Below are 7,599 nucleotides of genomic sequence, written 5' to 3' on the forward strand. Positions count from 1 at the left end.
TAATCGTTGAAACGCGTATCTGCCATTTGAAGAATTCAACTGCACCTCGCGCGCGAAAATTCCGCGATATACGTTCTGTAAAATCTGCAGTTAATTATAACAATGCGACTTCTCTCTCTCTCTCTCTCTTTCTCTCCCTCTTTCTTTCTCCGAATATATAATTAAACAAGTGAAGTAATTAAAGTTGTCGAATGCGCGTCAGTATTCGTATTCCTTCATGATAGATTCATATGGAACAAAGCCGAAACTTCGTGGATTTCGCCTCAACTCTCGCGATATTTATAATAGTAAACTTGTAGCGCAACAGTATTCATTCAATGATTCTATTCAGGATATTTAGTAACTTCAAAAACTTTGAAAAACGACGTATAAGAATGTGCGCATACATTCATAATTTTATATTTCTTGTATATTTCAAATTTACATCTCATAACAGAGAATCGTAATTCATGATTGGACGCGTTTAATTATCAGTAAAATTTATTTTCCTCGACATTTTATCGCGAATTATAATATGGATTTATGAGAAAATTAAATCGATTAAATTTATCTACATTTAACTTTCGCTCTGAACTGAACTTGAAGTAAAATGTTTTAACTTGAAGTAAAATGCCTTATTTATTTTCATGTGGGAGCGGAGATGATTAATATTAGAAAGGCAAATGATTTATTGTGAAGGTACGCGTTGCATCACCTCATGCAATTTAGACTCAGACAAATTTGCTAACGTATTTTGTAGTGTAATAGATGAACGTGGGTCTCCGCTCAATATATTATAGCGTTATTTGCACGAAACGCAAGCATCTGCACGTTGGTGCAGACGTGATTAAATTTGATTCTACGCCTCTAACGAGGAGATCATAGTTTAAACCTCAACGCGAAGATTAAGCATGTTGAACGATGTGTGTGGAACGTATCGAACATATTTTATTAAAATTTTTCTCCCTTTTTCATCAACTGCATTTTTCACAATACTCATAAAATCACGACGTTTGTAATAAGATTTTTCGGTTTAGGGTTGATTGTTCCAACTTCTTGGTAAACTTATCTACCAGGTAAGCATGTGTCTATTTTCATTTCTTTTCTTAAATAAATAAAGACAAAAATATATTTACCTGATAGGTAAATTTACCAAGAAGTTGGAACAACCGACCCTTAGAGTTCATTTTTTTCTCGACGAGAGGAAATGTTGTGATTCAAATGTATCTGTTTACATTGCCTTAACCGGAAATTATGTCAAATGTTTTGTCGCATTCTACAAGAAAATTGTATATTATGAAATGGCATGACTTCTCATGTTCTTTTTACAAATACACTCGAGCAAGAATAGACTCCCTTCAACCTTCTTCTGAGACAGAACCTGTCAAGATGTACTTGTTCTCCTTAAAGTAACAGGCATTTGATTGTAGAGCGGGTCAGAGTAACGAGGTCAGCAAAGTTTCGGACGTCTGTCAAAGTAAATCTGTACGAGTATCAATTCGGAATATACCCGTAAAATTTCATTCGCGTTGAAACGTATAAAGCGAGCCATTGATTGTCAAGAAAGGGAAGTAGAATGGCCAAATATTGAAGAATGAAACATCCACGGAGTCAAGGAACTCATTATTGCGGCACAAATATCTGCTACCGGTTCAGATCGAAAAATATCTTAAAGGGTGAAATATTGTCCGCCCTCGTTGAGACTTACCGCACGAAACATGAAGTTTATCTCGCGACGCGGAAAGCGGACGGTAACAAGGGACGTGAAATGTATAAATCATGCTGCAGTAAATCCGACCTCAACTCCTTCGTACATACATACGCGGCGAGTCGACGGTCGACAGATGTAATATATCTTTTATATGCGCGACGCGCGAAAGTCTCACCTTATAAATTCTACATTCGGAAGGGATGCGTTCGCGGCGGCGGCAGAATTCACGAAGGTCTTCACCATTCAGGGATCATAATCGCGCAGTTAACCCACTTTCCTAAAAGTTCGAGAGGACCCGATTTAAATTTAATTCTCGCGCAAATTTTTCGCGCGCTTCAGGATCATTTTGTCAACCGGAATTCTTGCGAGCGAACCGGAACCACTCTTATGTTAAATCTTTCCATCTCATTACAAAGATCGACGATCCGGGACGATTAAATGGGACGTCGTCTTCTTTTACCCTCGATTCGACTTCGCGACACGAGGACCCAATCGCACGTGTCAGTTGGTGCGATCACTCGGAGCTCCGAGCGCGTATTATAGTGACCCTTGTTACCTCGGACGCTAGGAACGTCATAATGTCCGTCGAAGTGTTAACATGCTAACCGCCATGTCGACGACCGATGGTTAACACAATGTTGTGTCAACCACCGGCAGGTAACGTATTAAAGCGGTACGTCGACAAATTGAATTTCAGAAGCCACAGTCAAAGCGCAGCGCCGTAACTACGGTAGACAATTTTACGCTTGAGTAAATTGCGTAATGCATGGTCTTCGGAAATTATAATGACCATTAAAGACCGGTATGATTTGCAGTCCTTTATTCACGCTTGTCTACTAAAAAACATTCAATGCTATTTAACAAAGCAGAAATACTGAATCTGATACGTCTTGATTTTATTTAATTTGATTTATTCTCTAAATCTGTAGCGTTTGTAACAGTTGTCTGGAAAGATAGATTAAAGAATTGTGCAATAATTTTTTTTAAATTTATTAAATAATGAAACTGCATATTTTTTTAAAGTTACGTATCTTGTTACATTCGTCAGATCGTATTTATAAAAAATTCTTGTTCTTGTGCTCGTTATTTGCTCATTCGCTCGTGTTATGGCTGTCAAAGTGCATCTCCTTTGGCCGCTTATAACTCAGGACTACCGCATTCGATAACCGCAGCGGATATTGTTCGGGAGAGAAATGTAAGCAGATAGAAATCGGAGTTGGTGAAAGAGGAGAACCTCGACCGTCAGAAGAACCCCGTGCGCGTCCGAAGAATTTCCATTACCTTCGAGACGCGCCCCTTTCGTTCGCCTTCTTGTTTTCCTTTCCTCTCCTCCTTTTCTTCGGACAGCGGGAAAACCGATGAAAGGAACAGGAGAAGAAACGGGAGAAAGGCAGAAATAAATGGCGCTGAGATAGAGTTACGCGCGACTGTGTCGCATTCCGAGCAAGTTCTTTTCAAACGTCTTCCGCGCCATGTACTACCGATATATAAACTTTATAATATAAACAATATTTTTCTTTAGAACACCTCGGACGCGTTGTCCTATTATTTCTCTTATCCCGGAAATTACAAACAAGCGGATATTCAAAAGTGCGAAGTCTTCTCGGGACTGTTTTAAATCTGTCGTGATAGATACACTTCCAAGACCCTTACCATTTCCTTTTTTAAGGACACCCAACGTTATTATTCGCGATTTAGTCCTGAAGCTCTTGAAATTGCGATTGTGCCGCGGAAAGCAGCCGCTGTGATTTTATCTGATTTCCGGAGGATTTCGTTTCTTAGCGACAAAATTTATTTTATTTCCCTTGCTGTCGATTCCAAGGTAAAACCGGAGGGAGCTACTTATCGCGCGTCTTCTAGGGGTGGGATCTAAATTACGGCCGCGGTTTTCGAGTCGACGGGATATTTTCGAGGGAACGACAGGAAATGAATGAGACAGGCGCGAAAAAACGGTAGCGAGAGGCGTCGAAAAGCGTTTTAATCGAAAATTTAGTTGGTCCCTGGCCAGAACACGGAGACAAAAATTGTTTCATTTCCAGTTACATCCGGTCCTCCAATTTATTTTCTCGCTTGATCCCTTCATTCACTTGCAGTAACCAACTTGCCTCACAATAGCGCGTTTGCCATTCTATCAGAGCATCTTTTTCGCAACTTCCGATAGACAATACAAACGATAGTATCGTACCAAAAAAGAGTCGCGGCTCGAAAATAAAATTTCTTTGAAAAGCGAAATTGAAAAACTTGATTTGAACTTACAGAATCATGATGGGATTTGATTCTGTCAAGCGTTACGGTATAGAATTTTGTTTATTAAAAAGAATACAAACTGAACAATATAAATTTAAATAAATTTATTGTTCAGTTTAAATGTACAATAGCTACGTATAATATAGGCGACAAGTTTATTACATTGCGACAGCGTAGTTATTGAAAGAGAAGACACCGAAGTTGATTGATTAACTTCTCAAACTATGCCATTTTACGGCTTATGAAAATATCGATTCGTCTGACAATAAACGAAACCATTCGTCATTTCCCTCAAACGCTCCTTACGAACAGTTTTCTAATTTATATAAGTGCCCAGTTTGTGTTAAGTTTGATGAAGTGCGTTACGGACCATTTAGCTCGTATATATATATATATATATATATATATATATATATATATATATAAAATTTACAAGAGCTAAAATAAAATAAAATAAAAGGATGATGTGAAGAGTAAGATGCGAAATGGAAAAGGAGCACCATTTTATGAGAGATTTACGAGTAAAATGTTGATTAATTAAATTTGGAATTTAAGAATGCGAAATTTGGAAATTATAGAATGCGATAACAAATGTTTGGTTTTCTATATAGATACTTTTTTAACTATTTTCCCAAAATTTATATCAGAATATAAACGATTGGGAAAAAAAGCCAAATATAAAAGCTTGAATCAATATTTGACGTCAATGATTAATTGAATATCATTCTCTATTTTTCAATAAAAAATTTGGATATTGAATTGGTTGGTCAGAATTAAAATAGTTATATACCTCATACAAGCCAAAATCACTACCGTTATACCATCATCGTTAGAATTACCGTCAAATTGAATGTGTACGTTTGAAAAAGCCCCCATGGTAGAGATAATGAAGTTCGCTCGGTGCCGCCGAATCTAGATTGAAAAAGCTGGAATTCCGAGCTTGAAACTGGACGTAATCTACTTCAGCTTTTTTCTCCGCCGATTAGATTACGTAACTGTGATACATTTTTTTTCACAAACAAATGATATAACGTGCACTGAGGACGCAATACTAAAAATAACGCTGGCAATTCTTGGAAAAAATGAAACGCTGCTTATGCGCCGAATCAATTACTAACGTTCCGTTCAAACGTTCGCACTATTGCTCGATAATGTGACAGAAATACGCGAATAGAAAAAACAATTGTTAACGTAATACAACATATCACGTCTTAACTCTTAGTTAATAACACCTGTTTTCAACAAAATAGGAGCTCTCGGCATACCTTTTTCCGCCAACTTTTTTCATTTACGGCCTCGGCGAGTATTTCAGTCGTCGCCTTCCGATGCTAACCGCACGCTGGCTCATATGTATTCCGGTTGGATGCGCGAGTTCGATATACATCGCACCGCAGCCGAGTTGATAATGAAGTTCACGGCGCGGCAAATCTAGATCGGAGAGCTCTCTCGAGTCGCAAGCTTAAAGCGACCAGGTGATCCAACAGATCTCTTTTATTTCATTCATCCTTTCCTTTTCTCGGAAAGGGAATTATAAGGGCGCATTGACGACGCGCTACTGACGAATATAGAAAAAGGGAGATAAAGAGATTTTCGGAAGGTGCTATCACGATCACTTTTAATTAGCGAGTCTGTGTGCCACTTTTAATTGTAGCCGGTCCATTTCCAGAGGAACGTCTCTGGGTCACCCTTCGCAGCACCTTGTAATCACCATTCATTGATACATTTTTTTATTGCGCCTCGAACCTACAGAGTGCATCAAAAACCGTCGCTAATTAATTGTTATACTTCATAGATAGTCAGATATAAAAGAATGCTTGGCGCTTTCAGATTCTTTTAGGATTACATGTATAATCTTCTAAAATAATCAAACACAGCTTAATTGATCCTCTGTGTTCTACTGGCTGTGACATTTGATGTGACTCACAATCAGTGAAATCATCAACGCGAAAAAATACATTACGCAACAATATGCAACGATATACATATGAATGGCATAGATAGGTCATATACACCAGACACAAAAATATATTCTTTTTTCAAGCAAAATGGAAATAACGGGCGCATTTTCAGAAGACCGTCACGAGCGACCGTGACTGCATACACAACTTACTGAAAATGCTTTTCGCGCAAGACTGACTTCGCTCACTCACGGCGCACGTAACGGTCGAGTTATTAAAGTTATGATAACCAACCCGTTGCGACATGCAACCCCAGCTTTCATACGATGACCATCGAATATTACGTCGAGGAATATATATGTTTTAGCCCTTCATGTGCATAATTTCTCAATAAATTTTGCAAAAGCTTAACAGAAGAATAATGACTTTGATAATTAAAATTTAATACTATCAAAAGATTTATTATCAAAAGCTATTATTGTTGAAATTTCTTTAAAGATCGTTAAAAACAAATTTAGTCGAATTAATTTGGACTAATATTGTTAAAAAATAAATATTGCAAGAGGTTAAAAAATCTTATGTATTTAATAATTAAATGACATCACAATATTCGCAAATAAAAATTTGAAATCGTATATTTTTCTTTATAAATTCTTAATCTCTAACATTAAATATCTTGATTTTAAATAAAAATTTTAATATTTTCTTATTAATGTTGTTAAATATTTTTCTCTATTTAAAACAAGTTAAATCATTTTTATTAAAGAATTAGATGATTAATAAGATAATTAAGATACAGTTTATTTATTTCTTCAACTCACAGATTAACTTGAAAATGTTTTTCATGTTTGATCGTTTGTAACTCGAAAATTGTAAGCATTCTTATCGCGAAAGGATCGGCTTTAAACTGGTCGAAGAATATGCCAATCGGCGCCGTTAATTCAGATATCCTGTATTTTTTTCCACATGGTTGTATTTGTGCCAATATACACGTCCGCTCTGGCTTCATTTTAACGAGGCCTATTGTAGATTGGCTGAATAAAGTCAGACGGCTTCGATGATCGGGGATAACTCTCCGGTCGTGTTCTCGTCACAAATCAAAGCGGGCGGTGCGAGAATGTGTAAAACGCGTCACCGGTCAATGGTGTGCGCTGTCGATTGAATGAAATATCGTAGTGGAAGATCGAACCGGATCGACTCTATTAGTAGAGGTTTCCGAGAACCGACAAGGTGGCCGGGAAAGGAATCGTATCTCACGAAGAATTACGACTGTCGTCTCGCGACCGTCAAGAGCCGCAAAGGGGGGCAAAATGTGACTAAAGGTCTCGCCGTAATCTCGCAAACGTCAGTCCATCTTTCTTTTCTTGCTCTTTTCTTTGTATGTTGCCAGATTTATATTTTATATTTTGAATTATATACGCCGCATAAGAGGATCACAAAGATGTAGCATGTCATAAAGAAATCGTGCACGTTTGTAAAAATATATATTAATTTATTAATGTAAAAATGTAATATAAACGTATTGTAATGGATTCGTAATTGTAAATCTGTAAATCTGCGACTTGACTTGAAGAATAAGACAAATGATACGGTAATGGATTTCGAACAACATAGAATAGGCGTGGCAAATGATCCGATTCATCCGTTAAATTATCTGGTTGAAAGCTGTTAATGTCATTCGTTGTGTTATACGTAAATTAATGTATTAAGTACATTCTTATTAAGATATATAAAATAATTAATTATTAAAAATACAGTTTTATT

Source organism: Monomorium pharaonis, unplaced genomic scaffold, assembly GCF_013373865.1.
Source record: "Monomorium pharaonis isolate MP-MQ-018 unplaced genomic scaffold, ASM1337386v2 scaffold_12, whole genome shotgun sequence".
Classification (NCBI taxonomy): domain Eukaryota; kingdom Metazoa; phylum Arthropoda; class Insecta; order Hymenoptera; family Formicidae; genus Monomorium; species Monomorium pharaonis.